General features: G+C 33.7%; 1 protein-coding gene across 1 annotated transcript in view; it reads right to left on the bottom strand.

The window, feature by feature from the left end:
• LOC137390405 (uncharacterized) overlaps positions 1 to 21620 on the bottom strand; it is a 400777-nt gene that overhangs the window by 330015 nt on the left and 49142 nt on the right. The gene's annotated exons all lie outside the window — the stretch shown is intronic.

Below are 21620 nucleotides of genomic sequence, written 5' to 3'. Positions count from 1 at the left end.
TGCAAAGATGAATTTTAGTTAGCCTAGAGAACCTGATAAGCACATGTTGCACTGAGATAGTTTTGCTAGGTTTTGATAGTATCACATATTGTCTAAATAATTGCTATATCAAGCCAGGGAAGACAGCCTGAAGTTTTCGCTTTTTTACACTTGTTTCGCGTTTTCGGATTTTTTACAGAAAAAGTCAGCTTTAGCAGGTTACGCCCCATACCTTTGTAAACTAAGCACAGTGAACCACCAATACCTATTATTGTTTCAAGAGTGGACAAAAGCATTAGGCATTCCCTTTTTACAGGTTAATATTAACTGTGTGACCACAGGTAGGCGTCATCTAAAATTTATGTACATGCGGATCATACATAATAATAGCTAGACCAGACTATGGCAATAAAAATAGTGACTCTCAAAAAACTTTCTCTCTACCCAAAATTTTAAAACTAAAAAATGGTTTACTTTATCGACTACAATAAAAAAGTTTATGCTGCACAAAGATGATGTGCTAGTCTATAGTGCTGACTTTAAGGATAGAACAGAAAATATCTAAAAAGTTTTGAAAACTTAGACAAGTGTTTCTGCTAAAGGAACTTTGATTTCATTCAGTCTTAGAATGAGACGTATTGCATGTTCAAAAAGAAAAATGATAGACCTACCTAATAATTATTCATCATTTGGTTGAACAGGATTAGGCTGCTTTAACATGTCTATTAACTTATTGTTGCTACTTGCACTTAAAAGCAAAATATGTAATTGCTACATGATGACTTCTCATGTTTCTAAACAACTGTGTCGAGCCAAAAAAAGAGAAAAGTTGTTGCATTTGAATAGCTTTGTTTGTAATTTTTAAGCATGCAGTTATCATAAAACAACTTGCAAGAATTAAAAAATCTAGAAGGATCTTGGACAGTATAGCTGTACAAGAGGATTGCATCAAAAACAGGAAAACTACTTCAGTTGTTACAAGACATTCACTGTTATGCATAAACAAGCAAACAATTCAAAGTCAAGTAGAAGAATAAACAAAAAAGTTGATCATACAATATTTTATACGGATCAAAATTCTAGTTAGTTTGAAATGCAGTTATTTTAAAAAGGTGGCAAACGTGAGTTTGAAGATTCACACTGTATTTGTTAAACAGAACATCATGTAAATGATGATGCAGTGTCATTACCTAGTCTACAAAGTGAGGTGAAACTAATCACAATCTTTTGCCAACACAACAATGTGAAATACAGTCAACCTATCTTGCACAGTCATAAAATAAGTTTGTCTGTCAAGCATAGCATCGTGGTTACTACCATAATTTGTACACCTGCAAAAGACAGAAAACATTTCACAGGTTTAAAACTTTGGTTGTCTGTTTAAAAAAACATTTCAGTCTGTTCATTCAAAATAATTTTATGATGGTACATGTAGGATAAGTACAGTAGTAAATTATCAGCTACTTCTGCTGGAATAAATCATGACATACTCGTACATGTACATTCGTATACAGTGGCTTGCTAATGTTTCCCAGTCAAAACCATGGCTGGGAAAAATTAGCTTGTTAGGCTATGTGATTATTCTCAGATTTTACAAAGCTAAACGGGCTAAATCAAAAAAATGGTCTAGTAGATTCAGCACCGGAATACTTTGTGAATTTTGTATCACAATGCCTAAATAGAGCAAAACACTTAGGTGCCAGAATTCTTACAAGAACTTTCGAAATCGTTTACTTGGTTAAGAAAAAATCTGTAAACTCTATAAAGCTCTTAAACAAAAATAGTTTTCCGTCGATTAATCTATTTAGTGAAGCCAAACCAACAATTATTCCAAATTCCAGGAGATAATTGAGTCCTTTAAAAATATGTATTTAAAATAAAATTGTTTTTTTAACAGCACTGTTGTGAAATCTGAGTTGAATTGTTTATGAGTTACTATAAACTGTTCTGACTGATCTATATTGTATTCTTTGCTATTATAGCTAAATTACCAATATTGAAAAAGTTGCCCTTGTATTATATTTAATGTCTCGTAAATGTTAAACATTATTGATGTTGATAGTAAAGATTAAGAGTAAAAGAATACCGCGTTTACCTTAAAAATTGTTATGTCATTCAGGCGAGGTTAATAAAGTTTTAGTCAAATGTTTTTTTATTTCCTATAGAATATTGCATACGAATCATTTTTGTTTTGGGGAACAAAATAGAAAAAAAACTTTGTACGCTGTGGTTGAAAATTTGGTTTCAGCTGCAAATATTTCCATAACGACTGAAGCCAGCATACATATTTCTGAACCGTTTAGAAAGTATTAGTATCAATGTAACTTCATAATGCTTAGAAACATATTATGCCTTTGATTTTTTAGCTAGAGGCCCTCCGTTCGTGACGAGAAATATTTCTAAGCCATCAGAATCATTTTCTCCAACAATCGTGGTGAAGCATAGAGACAACAAGTGGCGACGCCTAACCAAGGAGTGCGCATGTGGCAAAACTAGTCAAAAGTGTGATGGTGTGCTAGACTGTCCATCATTTGAAGGTGGGTGTTGCAGTGATCATTTCATCCTAAAATACAGCAGGATTCTATATAGATCTATACATATACATTTTTATGGACAAATAGGCAAACACTGATAATGCTGTTTCGGCTATTAAAACCTCATCAGTGCAGCTTAGACCTGACATAGGAGACCAATCACATTGTTAATGAAAGTTGACTTCCGGTCATGAAACAAGTAAATTGTTTCACACCAGACTTCTCGATTCACAAATGTGATGAGTTTTGAATTAAAGCTAATAGTGTCGCCTTTCTCTCAATGTTCTCAACCAAACCAAAGTAAAGAGGCAATCACTCGTACTGTAGATAGTATTGTTTTAACTATTGAAGCTTCATCAGTGCAACTTATTGCCAATAAGGTAGTCAAATCCCAAAACCAACTAGAGTAGACTTCCTGCCATGAAACAACTAAGTTACTTCATAGACTTTAGGAAGGTTGATGTGCTGATACTAAAGTGCTAAAAATCTATCACACTAGAGACGATACTAGATGCAGACTGTGCAAAGATGCATCTGAGACCATCCAACACATCATCCGTGGATGCAAGCAGCTATGTAGCAGGAAACGCATACACTGAGCGGCATAATCATGTTGCAGTTGTTGTGTATAGAAGTCTATGTGATGAATATGGCCTTAATATACCACAACACTGGTGGGAAGCTCTTGGTAAGGTCAATGAAAATGACCGCGCTAAGATTCTCTGGGACTTCTACATCCGGACTGACAAGCATGTCTTAGCAAACCAACCAGATATAGTGGTGGTCGACAAGGAGAACAAGAGGGCTACTATAATCGATACAGCAGTACCCAATGACTACAATATAGCCAACTACAAAAAAAGAAGAAATAGAGAAATATCTCCCTCTTGGAGAAGATATTGAAAAAATGCTGGGATGTAAGAAACACTGTAATTCCAGTAATCATTGGGGCACTGGGCGCAATAACACTGTCGCATAAAATGTGGCTTGCCCAGATACCGACAGCAATCAGCTCAGGTGAGTGGCAGAAAAGTGCGCTATTGGGAGCAGCTAAGATCTTGAGGCAAGTGCTCAAACTCACGGGTCTCTGGTAGTAGACCCGAGTTAGAGCTGAAATTACCACCCATATGGGTTAACCGGGGTGAGGAAACAATTTATATATTTATATTTACATATATATTTAGATATGTATATACATGTATATATATATGATATATATACATTATATATATATATGATATATATACATTATATATATATGTATGTATGCAGATATATATATATGTATATATATATGTACATAGATATATATGTATATATATATATATATATATATATATGTACGTAGATATAAATATGCTTATACATGAACTTACAAATGTGCAAATATCATGATGTATGTTTTGACGATATATTTTATCTCTATATCCATAGGCAAAATTAATGAAAATATTTTTAAATGTAAGTTTGCACGTTGCATGTCATTCATAAAAACTTCTCACATTTTATTATTTATGATTATTATTTAAAGGCATCTACACATCATTTTATAGTTGTAAAGACTGCCTCAGAAGAGTTTCCTTTTCAAAGTCTCTGCAACCTAACAATTGATCATGGTAATTCTCTCAAGTGCAGGTTTTTTTTATCAGCCAGAACCACTTTCTTCTTACATGCCAGATTCTACAATGACTGTTATAGACATCCCTGTTGGCGGTACGTAAAACGACATACAAAAAACCTTTCTGATTTGCTATAATATTTGCTTTTTTAGCTTTTTTTTGATCTTTGGAAAATTGTGTCACATAATATGTCATAATATCTCATATCCTAAAATTGATAAAAGTATTGGTTTTTTTACATATCAGTAGCTTTTAAACTTAGTTCCCCAAAATAATTTATATTATCATTTTCTTTTGATAATATAAATATTTTCGCTCTAATATATTAAAAAATTAACATGTGCACTTTGTGCAGATAAATTTGCTTCAAATTTTGCACCTTCATTAGAGTTTATTTTGGGTAATATATAGGAAGGAATTCTTTGAAATTCACGCATATTCTAGCTGAAACCTCACAAAATAAAGTTAGGAAAAAATAGTTAAACTTGAACTTCCAAAGAAAAATTAAAAGCACAAAATTTATATTATTGTGGGTATAATGTTTATGATTTTTTCAATGTGCTTTAAATTAATTATTCAAGATATACTTCATATAGAAAAACAATATTAGCCAAATAAATAATTGATACAGCAAAAGTTATACTTTTCAACATGCAGCTGTTCTCATCACAAACTTTTGTTAATCACTGTGTCTCATATTTCAAAATCTTTTAGACTCCAATTAGTTTGTCTATTTGTCTGAACTATCATGGCTTATCAAATCTAAAATGTGTAGTTTGTCTCTGTGTCTACACTATGGCTTATCAAATCTAAAATGTGTAGTTTGTCTCTGTGTCTACACTATGGCTTATCAAGTTTAAAATGTGTAGTTTGTCTCTGTGTCTACACTATGGCTTATCAAGTCTAAAATGTGTAGTTTGTCTCTTTGTCTAAACTATGCCTTATCAAGTCTAAACTTTATAGTTTGTCTCTTTGTCTAAACTATGGCTTATCAAGTCTAAACTGTTTAGTTTGTCTATTTGTCTAAACTATGGCTTATCAAGTCTAAACTGTATAGTTTGTCTATTTGTCTAAACTATGGCTTATCAAGTCTAAACTGTATAGTTTGTCTATTTGTCTAAACTATAGCTTATCAAGTCTAAACTTTATAGTTTGTCTCTTTGTCTACACTATAGCTTATGAAGCCTTAAATGTGTAGTTTGTCTCTTTGTCTACACTATGGCTTATTAAGAATAAACTGTATAGTTTGTCTCTTTGTCTAAACTATGGCTTATCAAGTCTAAACAGTATAGTTTTTCTCTTTGTCTAAACTATGGCTTATCAAGCCTAAACTTTATAGTTTTTCTCTTTGTCTAAACTATGCCTTATCAAGTCTAAACAGTATAGTTTGTCTCTTTGTCTATACTATGGCATATCAAGTCAAAACTGCATAGTTTTTCTATTTGTCTACACCATGGCTTATCAAGTCTAAACTGCATAGTTTGTCTCTTTGTCTACACTATGGCTTATCAAATCCAAACTTTGGAATTCAGCTGTTTAAGTTTACATCGGTCAAACACTACTATAGATACAATTTGTGTAATCAGTCGTGTTATAGAGTTCAGAAATCAAATGAATGAAAGTGTGTGTGTTATTATTGCAGGTAAAAAAAAAATGTGTAAAAACCAATAAAAACCTTTCTTAAATTATTGCTAAACACTAGTAATACTTTCAGATTTAAGGCTTTTAGGTAAAGTTTGTTCTGTGTTCAAAAACAGATCATTACCATTTATTACTGATGCTATATTATGCTCGGCTGTAATACTATAACTGCTCAATTCATAGGTTTTCGCTGTTTGCTTGCATTTTTGTTAAATTTTAAATAAAATCAATAATAAAAAGTTCCAGTTTTCCTATTAAACCTCTGATTGCATAAAAATTTACTGTTTGAATAAAACTATTAAGTCGTCCAGCTGCATCTAGGGGCAGTCCGGAGTTCACTGGCTTGTTTTTTAGCAACAGCTAACATTAGCTAAATATTTTTTGAAGAGTTATTTACAAAGTTCTTCACAAAATAAAAACTTTTGGAAATTCTCTATCGCCGAATTGAATGATTTTCATTTTTCCAAAACTTGTGACAAAAAAGGAAGGCAACCGTAAATCGCATACTTGTCAAAGCCAAGTATGCGGTTTACAATTTTTAATGTTGTGAAACAAGTATCGATTCAGTTTTCCATTCGCTTTCAGTTTTGGGAGCTTATTAGTATTAGGTCTACAAACCATTATTTGAAATAGCTTATAAATAGCCTCTGGCAGTCATCTTATTTTGAGCAAACTTTTAAAGAGCTTTCGTATCTCAAGCTTATAAGAATACAAAAGAGCAATGAGAAAATTTCAACCACCTTTTCATAACTTCTCTTGGTGCATGGTCGCAACATATCATCTGTAGTGAAAAGCGATAAGCTGCTATATTGACAGTGTTTTTGTGATCAGTATGATGAAGAGCCAACAAGATAGATCACCAATCAGAAGTAACACTAGTCACCAACAATTTCCTGCATTTTTGGAGCAATTTATAAGTTAACTCTACATACAATTTTTTTCATTTTTAAAGAATAGAAGAATTAGATGAAGATAGCTATTATATATATATCATAAACAAAAACTTTCTGCTGACTAATAGATGCGGTTATGAGATTAATAAATTATCAATTGGTTCTTAAACTATAAAGGATTATATAATATTATAGTCATATCAACTTTCAAAACTTTATCAAAATGTATTTCAACTTCATAGAGTTTGATTCGCGGCACTTTTGACTATTTTTCACTTTAGTCATACAATTCGGGTTTTCTCAGTGTAGACAATGTGTAAAAACCTACTCAGCATATGTCGTTTTCATAATTTAAATATGTCCGCCATCTGAGCACCCATCAAAATAATAATTTTTTGAAGTTAAGGCATTGTCAAGATTTTCACTGAAAAATTTGCAAAGAAACTAAAAAGACATGTAATAAAATTGACAATATATAAACATGCTTAGCACGATATGATACCCAATTTGATTAAATTCCATTTGTATTTAAAACTGAAAACCTAATAGCTAAGGCAATGATAATAAATCTACACCAACTTGCAATTTCTGTTGGCAAATCGTATTTAAGCGAGTAGCCATAAAAGCTGCATTTGCTCGCATGCCCTTTTTAAGGCTATGAAAGTATATAAATAAATAAACTATGTTGGTAGTTCTGTATTCGACTCAGTAAGCAAACATTGTAGCTGAAAATTCTCTTTAAATAATTGTATTGATTCTAAAGCGTTGTAAGGAAAAAAATGACACGACAAAACTTTCAATTTCTTGGTCGAGTACAGTAGGCAAATACAGTTCACTGGTATACAGCAGGCACGAGCTCTTTGGCTAAGATATGATAGCAAATGTTGAAGTTAACAGCAATGACCAGCTAAAGTATTCATACTGGTGACATTCTAGAAGGCTGAAATAACCTACAAAAACTAAAAAAACCACACAAAGGTTAACCGAATTTCATATTTCTAGTCTGAGAGTAATTAGTTTTCAACAATTAATGCAATACAGCTAGATAACCTTTCCACAAAGAACTAATGAAATAATGAGCACTTGTAGCAACGAACCAATGAAATAATGAACACTTGTAGTAATCAGTGTAATAACAACTTAGTTTCATTGTCAGGAAGAAATGCAAAGGCCTACATAGTAAGAACTAAAAGTTATTTTATCATTATATTTAACCAGGAAACAATGTTAATGTTGTCTTCTCAGACTAGGAAACATGACTCATCAGTAGTGTAAAAATGAAAAAACCTTAAAATAGGATAATGTAAATAATTTAATGTTCCAGTTACATTTTTTGCTAAATTTTGAAAATGCAAAATGTTGTGTAAAAAAAGCTACTCACAGCTGACAGCCTCAAAAAAGGGTGTGTTTTTCTTACCACTCACTTATTTACTGTTTATTGGTTCATCTTTTGGCTTCATAAACTTTTTATTACTACCATAATTATCATAACCAGTCATGACTTCTTAGACCTTACCACTTTCATGACAGGCTACACTTTTCTCTGGTGCCATGAAAGTTATGACATCAGATATAGTAATTTCTGCCTCTCAACCCAAGTTATATAAAACAAGCTTTTTTATTTCTTCATTTTAAACCCTAAGATTGTATTTTTTGTTTCGCTACTAAAACTACCGTTTTCTTTACTATTGTCAGCTTCATTGATACTTTCTAAATAACAACTGTTGCCACTGCAGCCACAACATTGTTCTTACTAGTAACTAGTTTGAAGTATAGTGGCTGACTTGGTAATGAATCTTTAAACACAGCTAATATCTCTTCTGTTTTTACCTGGCTTTTTCTAGAAAGTGCAGGTCTGATGAACACTTCATAAGAATTTGAGTTGTGAACCATGTCTCACTGCACAAAATATGTAACACCGTAGGCGCGGGTATTTGAGGAAGTTCACAATAGTTAGTGCTGCATGCATATGACAGGGTGCAGGTTTAATCTCTTTTATCTGTCTCAGAGAATATTTAGCATAATCAAATCTGTGACAGATGCTTGTCTGATCTCAAAGTGACAGCTGACACTTAACTTTTTGCTTAATGATTTCATCATCAAATTCTCCCAATATTTTATTTTTGTTTCTCAAACTTAGTCTTTTTTTCTCATAACCAACTCTGTGAAACATTTTATCACTGAACATCTCCTCATAACCAACTCTATGAAACATTTCATCACTAAACACCTCCTCATAACCAACTCTATGAAACATTTCATCACTAAACACCTCCTCATAACCAACTCTATGAAAAATTTCATCACTAAACACCTCCTCATAACCAACTCTATGAAACATTTCATCGCTAAACACCTCAGATAAAATGTGACATACTTCTGCAACTGTTGTTGCTTGTCAAGCTTCTGTTCTAACATCTTCATTCACTTCCGCATAACATGTTGCATCTACTTGATGACATGTTATGGTCTTCCTGTTAGGGCTAAATATTGCTATCGCGCCCAGCATTAAAAAAAACAAACTGTAAACCAGACCCGGCTTCCATTATCTTTTATCAAATATCATATTACCTTACTAAGACCTTTTGCTGGCATTCCTTGACTACTCATTTCTTCACTAGTGTTCATCTGTTGGGTGTCGCTGTACATTTCTATCACTTTTTTCTCATCACTTTATTTCATTAGTTACACCAGTTGATACCTTTTGAAATCCACGTCACTTTTCACGATGCTTCACCTTGTGAAAATTGTTTGTCGGGTGTTGCAACTTAACATCATTTAAACCGTGACAACTAAATCCATTTGCAGTAAGCGGTAACTGGATTACTCTTTTGTGACTTGTCAATATTTACTTCTGGCAGACCTTATAACTTATCAAATTCATCCTTAAACCTCATAACAGGTTATGGCTTGCTCACAGAACATGCATTTGCCATACAGCAGCTGATAACTTCTGATTGTTCTAGTCAGTCTTTTCCTAAAAGTTTATCATGATTTTTTTACCACCCACACCTTGGTTTCTTTAGAGCAGTGTTTACTTTGTGATTGAACAACTACCATTTCAACTATGTTCAACATCAAATACTTAGCTTTACCAAAGATTTGTGTGACATCTATAACCAATGATAGGTCTTGCGCATTGGCAGTTAACAAAGGCATCGTAACAAGTGGACGCATTGCTAAAATAATTAGCGTGTGGTATATCAAATTGGTATATTAGCGTGTATATCAAATATGAAAAGGCATTAGATCGAAATTTTTTAATAGGGGCATTGTAACGTGTTGGCGCAATGCTAAAATAATAGCTACAGCGGGACAATCAAAAATACAAATAAACATACTACCAACTTTAAGAAATATATATATATTGTATATATATAACAGTGATGATGAAAAACTTGATTGGTACATAAAACCGCTTCACAGTGCTTACCACCGACAAATATCCAAGGCTGGTGATCTCCACCAGACATATATGTGGCTGAACGATAAGAACCTGTTGGCCAACACAAAGTCGCTACTCATGGCAGCCCATGACCAAGTGTTCCCAACAAGGCAACTCCAAACAAAGATTGATCACACTAGAAAGAATTTTACTGCAGACTGCAAAAATGCATATGAGACCGTCCAACACATTATCATTGGATGCAAGCAGCTAGCGGGAAACGCATATACTGAGCGGCGTAATCATGTTGCAGGTGTTGGGTATAGTAATCTATGTGATGAGTATAGCCTTGATAAACCACCACACTGGTAGGTAGCTCCTAGTAAGGTCAATGAGAATGACCGTGCTAAGATCATCTGGGACTTCTACATCCGGACTGACAAGCATGTTTTAGCAAAACTATTGGATATAGTGGTGTTGGACAAATTGAACAAAAGGCTGCTAAAATAGATATAGCAGTACCCAATGACTACAATTATATAGCCAGCAATGAAAAACAAAAAGTAGAGAAATATCTCTCTCTTGGAGAAGAGATTGAAAAATGCTGGGATGTAAGAACAACAGTAATTTCAGTAGTCAATGGGACACTGGGCACAATAACACATGGACATAAAATGTGGCTTGCCCAGATACCGACAGCAATCAACTCAAGTAAGTTGCAGAAAAATGCGCTATTGGGAACAGCTAAGATCTTGAGGCGAGTGCTCAAACTATCAGGTTTTTAGTAGGAGACTCGAGTTCAAGCAGAAACTTGAGCTAGAGCAAAAACATTACATATATTTAAGGCCTTATACATCCTTACATATAATGATCATTATATATATATATATATATATATATATATATATATATATATATATATATATATATATATATATATATATATTAGTGGAATATATATAAAATCAGTGGGACTGACAAATTTTGAAAGTTTCACAAAGATAATTTTCATGCCAAAAATAATACCATTTTAAAATGGTGCTTCAGTACACAATAAAAACTGGTCCAAAATTTTTAATTCAGGATATCAGCATAAGGAAAAAGTTTAAATTATAACTCTGTTTTGCCAAACTGATTATGAGTGACCATCAGCAACAAAACCTGTTTTACACCTATGCTAGGTTGTGCGCAATGTTCTCACCGTGTCAGGCTAAAATCAGGTATTGTTAAACTCGAAATATTTGAACTCCAATGTAGTGCCTGGTGGTGATTCAACCATCATATGTGGCTTAATACTCACACCTGGGAAACCCAGCTGTTGGTTGAATCCAACTTTGTGCAGCACTCCCAATGCCAACTGCCATATTGAAATAACTCTTTGAGCTGATAATACCTGGCTGAACTAGCAAGCAGTGTGATCCACTAAGACATTATAAGCTTGTGAACTGAATTTATTCCCGTTTTACAACATTTTTTATATTATCAAGTTGAAATAAATGTTTGAATGTGACCAACCGCAAATTGCCAAAAAATTTCTTTAAATTCATTTAATTAAAGTGATTCCTCTGCTAAACTAGTAGTTTCAGGCTTTCTACACATAAGCTCAAAATGATGTCCTCTAAATCACCACATCTAACTTTCATCTACACATATCTGGTCATCCCCAATTTTTGAGAGCATGGATTTGTTCTTATAGGCTAACTTCTCTTCAAGCTCATGAGTTGGTGAAAAACGTTTTGAAAGTTGGCAATTTAATGGTATATTGAAGGAGTTGGATTAGTGATTTAACGACTGTAGTAACAAAAAGTTAATAAATTGTAACATACGGTAGTGGATGTGGTCTGGGGATGCCAATAATAGAAAAAAATTGTTTGTTATGTATGTGGAAAAATGAATACAAATAATCTAGGGATAGATGATGCATGATTTTAAAAAGCAAATGCAAAAAGAGGCAAGTCTGAAATCCGGCAAAATAATTAAAGCTTTTGTTATGTGAAGGTTGAAAATTTGAAAAGCTAAAATACTTAATCAACATTACACAAGTTTAACTGTAGATTATATATTTTTGCTGTCAAAATAGCAATACAAGAAAATATATGTTAATTCCATTGATGATATGTCAATGTATAGCTGAAAGTAAAACACACGTGTAAATTTTTTAATTTAAGTTTCTCCAATATTTCCAATAAAACTGGCAAAACAGATACGGCACGATTGTTGTTAGGATTCTAACAGCTCTCTGATTCAAGTTCAGGTAGAACCTTTGCAAATCTTTAGCTGTCTGAAAATATACCAATTATCAATATTTTGTTTAACATTTTTGTGATAATATGTCTAATTTAAAGTAAAGTAGCTTTCAACATTCTTACAGACAGGCCATCTGTGCCAGTAGCTTTTCTTTTGGAAATGTTGAAGAGATATCTCAAAAATATATCAGGTTTGAATCTAGAAAACATTATTGCATGTAGCTAAAAGTCTGTGTTAGTTGTATGGGTGAAATGTTAGTAATACCTCATTAATGTTATTAGTAATACTAGTGGCTTGGGTTAGTTGTAATACCTTCTGCTTAGAAGGAGTATTGAATAAAGATTTCTATTAGTTTATATTAGTTAGCGTGTTTGCGTTACTTTTTTTAGATCCGTACCCTCCTCAAATGTTGTCCATATCCCAAATACTCCCTTTTCGATCTGAAAAATACACCATTACAATTTGGGTCAGCTATAACACATACAGTGTTCAAGAAGGGTTTAGGCTTGTCGCATATGCCAAAATATCCAAAAACTCTATTGCGAAACGAGCTGAGTATTTCATTGAAAAGTTTCCTATAGGTGAGTATAATTTATTTTAAATGATTGGTATTCCAAGTTAATCACGATTCTAAGCTAATAAGCGATGTTGTATTTAGTGTGGTGCTTTTAAACTAGTAGTGGTTATTTTTAACTCAGTAGTGTGATAATGTTATTTCCAACTAGTTGATTATATTTGACGGTTTATTTTGTTAGTCTTATTCTTAACCAGGTTTTATTATTAGTGTCATGCTAATTAGCTATTGTTATTAGTGATATAAAAGAAATGTGCAAACCACTACCTCAGTTGAACAATAAGTGGCCTGACTGGCAGGCCACCTGACCTTTTATTTGATTGAAGAGATTCCTATTTATTTAGAGATCCATTTCATTGAAGAGTTTTCTGGTGAGTACATTTTTTTAAATGATTGATATTCAAAGTTAATAACAATTAGCAGGCATCTTATGCAAGCGATGCTGCCCCTGGTGTGCTGCTTTTCAATTAGTAGTGGTTATTTTTATCTCCGTAATGTGGCAATGTTATCTTCAACTAGTTGAATATACTTGTGTTTTATGCTTGACAAAATCTTATTTTAACCAGGTTTTACTAGTAATAATATTCTAATAGCTATCTAATTGATAGTATGAAAAAGCTTGCAAACCATCACCTCAATTGAACAATAAATTGCCTGACCGGCCAGCCACCGCCTTACCCAGCTGACAAAAAGCAAATCTTGTGGTCAAATAAAAAAGAAAGAAAAACTGCTTGGCTCAACAGGACATGAGAAAGTAAAAATGGCTAAACCAGAGCATCGACCAGAATCCGATTAAGAAGAAAGTAGTTCATACAATGTAAGAAAGGTAGAGTTCAAAAAGAATAAAGCATGAGAAAACTTGAAGATGAAAAGTTGTAATGCTTAGTGTTGTACAGTATACTAACTTCATCAAAATATATAAATTGATTACTCTCATTAACAAACAGCAGCTGGTTGTAAGTTGAAAAATAATGATTAATGATGAATCCTTTTCATTTGTGGCAGCAGTTGAATTTTTGTATCCTGGCTTCATGTAAGCCAGGGAACCTCTTGATGGACGTGCCACAAATATCTTAAAAGCGACAGTGAGGAAAACCCTAAATATCCCAAATAAAACAGAGCCAGGCACCATGTAAACTAGTGTAAGCTGAGCTGCTTTAAAGTGGCAGCCTGTCTCTAATCCTTTGAAGGGTGAGCCTACCTTCCGGGTGTACGACTAAACTAGAGATACGGCCCATCCAGCTAAATAATTGCAAACGCCCGATGATAGTGTTGAAGGTCCCTGTTCTGGCCAATCAGTTTAAAGTGCTTCAGTACACAGTTTACGGGGATGAGACATATTTCATAAGCCAATTCTAGGCCATATAAAAGAGGGCAAACAAGCAGTTGTTTTGCCTGTCTCTCTAAAATGTATAGGGTCAAATAGAAAAGAGCAATAGTCATTCTCCTGGCTAGCAAAACTCGATAAGGCTAGGGAATGCAAAGACAAAGGAAGTTAATAATTAAATGAGGAAGATTAGCTTGAACTGGCCTAGGGCTAAATAGAAGCATTGTAAAATGATCCCTAAACTTCACCTCTGATGTTTCTACTCAGCAAAGGAGTATGAACTTACATTAGAGTGGAAGACATTGAAGGGGTGGGAAACTGCCCCTCAACATTTGAATGCGGAGGCAGAGCAAAATGATCACCTTTTTGTTAGATTTATGGCAGCTTTTATGCTCTGTCTGTCAGCTAATTATTTAACATGTTAAAACTGGTCAGCATCTAGACGGCGGCGGATATTTTTACATGTCAAAAATTAGTGTTCGCAAACAGTTTCTGCTACTTAAAGTAGGAGGTTTTGGTTTTAGTTGACCTCAGTCTCAGCTACTTTTCAGAGGTTGTTGGAGTAAGCTGATGGCATATGCTTATGGTTTACCTGAATGACATCATCATCAATGCACCTAATTTTGACACCAACCTGCACATACGTTAAAAGGTACTCCAATTGCTAAAAAGAGAAGAACTAAAACTCAAACAAGCTAATTGTGCACACTTGTAACTTTTCATAGCTCATTCACAGCCGAAAGGAAAAAAAGATGCATGAAAGTGAGGAAAGGAAATGCTTTATGCCTGAAAGTCTAAAACACCGCATACCTTTGTACACATCTCAAGATTTCCTAATCAGATCTAGCACTACACACCAGATATTGAGACCAGTGTATGCAGAGTGAAGGCCATGTTGTCCCAGATGCCGTGTAAAGTTTTAACGATTACCACTTACTTGAGTGAAACCCTAGCTCTTGTGGAAAGGAACTACTGTGTCAGTCAAAAACTGGTGTTGGTAGCGGTCAAGGCTGTCAAATACTTCAATATTTTCTTAACAAGCAACATGTCACTTAAGTTCATATCATGCCATTCTTTGTTGGCTGTACCAGAGAAAGAAGGTATCTAACCAGGTAGCTTGGTGTCTAAAGATTTCCACTCATCAATTTTCTAGCTTCACTTTAAGGAACTTGGCAGAACTACTCTATAGCAACACCTATATGCAGAGCCAGGTCATCAAGCTGAAAGATAGCAGACCAACTAGCAGGGAGCTACTTGAGGAATACCAGTTCTCATATATATTGATTTTGAGTGAATTCCCAATAGAACATCAGGGTCTTGCCAAGACCACCCACAAAACCACCAGTGGTTTAGGTTGTGTTTCTTACCTCAGGAGAAGCAGTAAGGCCACCTACAAGACCATCAGTTGTTTAGGTCATGTTTCTTAACTCAGGAGAGGCAGTGAGGCCTGCACTGTCTCATCTTAGCATGCCATCACTTTCAGTACCACCATTGCCTCTACTACCGGAAGCTGGCTAGAAGCTGCAACTTAGTCAGCTCGTCTTTTCCAAACGAACCAGCACCCCTGAAAAAACAAAATGACTTAAACTGATTAACCGTGTTGGAGTCAGCTGGCTCAATGGTGTTGAACTTTGACAGATCTAGGAATGAGCTCTCTTGGCAACATCTTAGTGCTGAAAAAAGATAGGAGCAAACTAAGAATGATACCTGCCAGATACATCACGTTAGCACTGAGGGAGAGCCTACTACCAAGAATAGGACAGCTGTTCTAACAAAGTCGGTCAGATTGATTGCAATCAAGATAGAAGAATATTACAAACTACTCAGTACACATAAAAGATGTCTGATGACAGCAAGCCAGAAAATCAGGAAAAATCAGAGTGGTGTCTGCTGCTATGAAAACAATTACAGTAAGAGCCTACAAAACATACGCTAACACTATGCCTCTATAATTGTATGTCTCTGCACGCGGCGGCTCGGGACAAGTAGCCAAGTGATACAGCATCAACTGAGACAAGAACAGCATTTGTGAAGTTGTGATGAATCACATGAACTGGTCGGCTAAAGCAAATTTCTTAACCCTTCTGCCCAAATTCATGTGCAAGTTGGCCTTTCGGCCCATTGCCACTCCTATTTACTGAAAATTGCCGATTTCGCTGCATGACACAGATAAACCTTTTTCAATTTCAAACATATCTAAAACATCTTTACTACATATTTTATGTTGTCAGCATGTTAGCAAACAAACTGCAAAAAACCTACATGCATCTATTTATTGTTCCTTGATAAAGCTAGGTGAATTTATTATCTTTTCAAAGTTATTACTATTTTTACGATGTTCTTTACTTTTACAAAACTTTATTTTCACAATCACCAGATTTATGACTGTGACTCATCATCTGATTATTCCCTAAATTCTGAATCGGAATCAGCTATAATGTCATCAACAAAAGCTATTCTTCTTTTTCTAAAATAGTAGGTGCATGCAAAGGCTATATTACAATTAAAAACTTTCATTGTTATAAAAGAAGTCCTCTTTCTGACTTAAGAATCTCTGATTAAAGAGTATACTTTGCTTTGCAAATATTTGACTAATTTTGAGAGAAGTGTTCGAACATCAGTGTAATTGCCATAGAAGCAACAAAGATCCTTGGTTGTGTTAACACAAATTGATAACGTTCAGTTGCTACACAGCTACTGCGAATTTTACAGATATGTCTCTACAGCAGTTGATCATAGATTTTACATAAACTGCATAAATGAGTTAAGTTTTAACCTCATTAAGGGTGAGGTTAAAGCTTAACAAAAGCCTTAACTTTGCCCAGTTACACCTTTTAATTGGGTGAAGATAAACTTTAAACTTTTACAAGTTTAAAGTTTAACTGAGCGAGGTTAAACATAAAACTCGGGTGAGTTTTAAGTCTTATGAGTTTTAAGTTAAACTTAAAACTGGGATAGAATTAAGCTTAATTCCTCTGAGTTAAACTTAAACCCTATGTAAGTTTAACGCAGGCAGTTCACTTACACTTCCCGAGTTAAATTTACACTTTAACTCTGGCAGTTTAAGTGATGAAGATAGAAGCTGGAATTGACTTGGTGGAAGAGGGCACCATGGTACCCATTTTAATCACTGCTCACAAAGGCTGCACAAGTCAGCAAGAGTAATGCGTTTGAGAGACCGAACACTACTCACAGAGGTGGTCACCAGTATCTACTAAAAAGTGTTTCAGTATCAAATAAGCCAAGCAGACCTATCATGCATGACGACCCTTTTTCTCCGATTCTGTGAGTGCTAGCTGACCAGTGGGATACTATAAGACCTACAACAGAAGAGAGCCAGCATTCTGCTTATGGACATCAAGCGCTTGAAAGACACCGCCAACATTATAGGCACTGTTTTGTTCGACCCTGAATAAACAAAGACAAGAGAGCGAAGTATGTCACCAAAACTATGGCAGCTGCCGTAAGTGGTCTGTTAGCAAGGCCAAGTGGTTGTGCTCTCATGATGTATAACAAGAGGTGAATTTAAAAAAGCCCAAGTGGCCTAAAAAACTAAGTGGTGACAATTGCTTTGAGTACTCAGCAAAGGTACTAAGAAATCCTTATTTCCTTTATTGTTAAATGAATTTGTTTCAACAAGATACTTAATGTTCATTGATTTATGAAAGATCAATGAACATCATGATACTTGAGTATCACATATTTGTTAGTTGGAGATCTGCAGTTCTTAAATTGATTACAGCTTCTCTGATGCTATTCACTGAGTTTTATAACTAAATTCATGTTGACAAGGTTTTGGAATGTTGAAAAAACTCAATAAAACATTTTATTTTGGTTTTATGATGATAAATATATTTACTTATCTGGGTTCAAATATATATTTAGTTATATTTTGCAAAATATATATATGTTTATTATGTCGATAGATGATAATTTAAACCATACTATCTGTTTGAGAGAAGTTGACAAGGAAGTTACATATCTGATATTTACCTTGAAGCATTTTGCAAATATGGGTTAACAAATATATTTAGAGCACATTTAAGTTTTTGGCATAAGTATGGCCAATAATATATGTCAGGACAAAAAGCTTAGCTAGCAGAAATAATTTTACTGTTTCACGAAAATAATTTTATCACTATTAACCTAAAAGTCACTTCGTTGAACAGGCATAAAATTAAAAATCTAGGAAATCTTTTCTTGCACATATGAGCTGTCTTGGGCTGCTGATTAAATAACTGCTTAGACTTATAACTCTAACCATTGGTTTTTAGAACAAAATTGTTAAATATATATGTTTATAATGTTTAATAAATACACAAAAACACATTTTTGACTTTGAGTTTCTTTTTCCCTCATTATTGGCCATGTTTTCTCTCATTTGGTTTGTATCAATCCAAAAAGCAGTCTCTAATCAATTATTTTTTCAATGTTTTCTAATAACTGCAGATATACATTTCTATAGTGTATAAAAGTGATAAAATGAGAAATATAATAACCAAAGAAAATTAAGGAAACCATCAAAACCTTCACAAAAACTACCTTTTAATTAATTAGCGTATCTTTAGTTCATGACTAAAAAAGTAGTGGTTACAAAAGTACATTAGAGATAGATCCTAAGTGAAAATGCAGTTGTATATTTGAAGCTTAGGCTAGGCATTCATTGGTTGTTTTTGACAAATAGTGTGCCTCTATGAGTTTACACGCACAGTAGACAAATTTTAATAGCGCTATTATTTTTACAACACTAATTTCACATAAATAAATTATGACTTGAATAAATAAATTAATAAATTATTTCGTTTAAATACTTTAGCAATAGAACGTGAGACATCTACTGAGCATATTTAAAAATACTATGAAACTAGCTAATTTATGTTGCATTTACCAATATATTTCACTAAGAGCTAAGTGGTAATTAAATAATTAAATAAAGCGATGATGAACTATTTCAGAACTATATATTATTCAGTTTGGCTTCTCTTTATTTTCATTGAATTTTTAGCTACCAAATGATCATGATACAGCAGATCTACATGTGCACTTAATTCCTATGTTTTTATTTTAACTTTCAGTAGTGTGAACAAGGCGAAAATAGGATAAACAGCGCAACAGTATTAAAAACATTCAATTGTAGCCTTGAAGTTTATGCATGCAAGCACAAAACTATTCGCTAATATTTTGTTTTTCTAAGGTTTTTTAGTTGAAGGCATAGCAAATAATCTATAGAATAAATTTTTAAAATATTATTATTTGAAATGTTTAGCAAGTGATGTCACTAAGTGTGGATTGATAATAGAATGATGATTTATTGCGCACATAACCTAGTTTAAAGCTTTGCATTTTTTTCCTTTAGTAGTTTTATACCGACAAAATTTTAGTGAGTAAATGGCTACTTTAGTCTCACCTAATAACATCCTAGTTCAAAATTATTTGTTCTTCTTTCTAGATAATTTAGAGCTTGAGGTTAACTTGCTTCAAGTGCAATTTTACTTGAAGCCAAAAAAGGGAGAAGTTTATCAACTTGTTGGGCAGATGTTTTCCATGTGTCAAAATGAAAGATGTTACTCCTCTTCAACAGAATCAGAATTGGTACTAATCTTAGGTGAATACATGCATATATTACTCATTATACTCAATCCTGACATATATAGTGTAACAATATGAGAATAACTGCTACACTTTTGATGCGCTCACCACTTGATTAGATTAAATTGTACACAATAAAAATGTCAAGCTGAGTCTGAGTTTAAAAATTTTCATCAAATGCAAATACTCAGCTAATTCACCTTCACTGTCATCCACTGGCTCCTTAATATGAATTGTGGTGTTAACTTATTGATTAGTAATACAGGAGGCCATTTTCTTCAAAGATCTAAACATTTCTATGCAGAAGATTGTCTCAGGTATCAGGTGTATGTTAAGACTACTCATATTTATGTCAATTTTCTTTTAAATTTTAGCCAACCTTTCTGCCAAAGTGATAACAATGAAAGCATGCAAGATAAACCATAAAAGATTTTATGAACTTAGCATCTTTTTCTCTGTTTTTGAGATTAATATACTTGTGAATAATTTGCAAAAGTTGATGAACTACAGTATAATATGAACTATATTGTTGGCAAGTTTCTAATAGTAACTCCAAGCAAAATAGATCAGCGTGTAGAAACCTTTCACGGTTGTTAATTAAAACTTGTTTACTAATATTTACACATTAAAAGTTAAGTTTAGCGGCTCATTGGAAGAGATGGTTTGAGAAACTAATTTCATTGCTAAATAGTGTCATGTTATATCATAGTGTAGTGTCCGTGAGTCTGCTCTCAGCTGTGAAAGAGTTAAACTGACTGCTGCACATAGTTCCCTGTTACTATATGTTACTACGTTTACCTGATATGGCTACTTGTGCTGGGCCTGACAGACTGGCCTTATTTGACGAAATGATACTTCTAAAATGATCAATGTGTTCTTCTTTCCTGCTAATTCTTTTGTCACTCCATTTAGTGCAAAAGGTAATAAAAACTCAATCAAAACACAGAGAGTAAATTTGTAAAGAGAAATTTTAAATATATCAACTGCAGCATTTACCTTTCCTAAAATAAGCACAGTGAATAACACACTAAACTGATTATGGAGAAGCTTTCACACCAGAGGCGAATACTTAGAGCCTCAAACAGTTAGGCTCTTACACAACAACAAAATCGTTGTGAAAGAGTAAGACAAGACAAGACAAGACCAGCTATTAAGCTAGACTGATTTCCAAAATTAAGAACCTAAGATATGTTTGAGCCCCTAACTACATATTTACAAAAAAATTATGAAACGAGCATGCAAATATGCCATGTGAAAAGTAATTATGCTTCTTTTGGAAATGGCAAATTTTAATATGTTAGGCTTCCACATAGTACGCTATAGGCACATCAGTCAATTGGAAAATCATACAATTGGCACCCGACAAAAATGAGAAGTTCATCTTGTGTCACATTCTTACTCACACCTTGTTCTATAAAAAATGCATATGAGTTTTGTGCACTTTCAGCTTACACACCAGTATTCGCAATGTGTGAATGGGCTGAGAAGTCCTGTCAGGGTAAGGTCAGACTATGTTTAACTACATGGAATATCTCAAGATCAACCAAATAAACACAAAAAAGAAAAATAAGACAAGACCTTAGCAAGATCTCGGCAAATTCATCTCACAATTAGTTAAAACATAATACTAGCAAAGGATCTAGCCAAACAGCATTTAGGTCTCAGCATTTAGCAGAATCCCAAATCACTAATCTTTAATGAGTGTGCTATAGTTCTTCTTGACACTTTTTCATAGATTTTGCATGGCCTCACTCATCATTGGTAAAAGTTAAGACTTACTGTAAGACTGACATTTTTGAGTAATTGAGAAGTTGTCACGACCTGACCCGCTC

The sequence above is a fragment of the Watersipora subatra genome, chromosome 3 (assembly GCF_963576615.1).
Source record: "Watersipora subatra chromosome 3, tzWatSuba1.1, whole genome shotgun sequence".
NCBI lineage: Eukaryota > Metazoa > Bryozoa > Gymnolaemata > Cheilostomatida > Watersiporidae > Watersipora > Watersipora subatra.
Note: the sequence above shows the minus strand (reverse complement) of the source record. Positions and strands in the feature narration are given on the sequence as shown.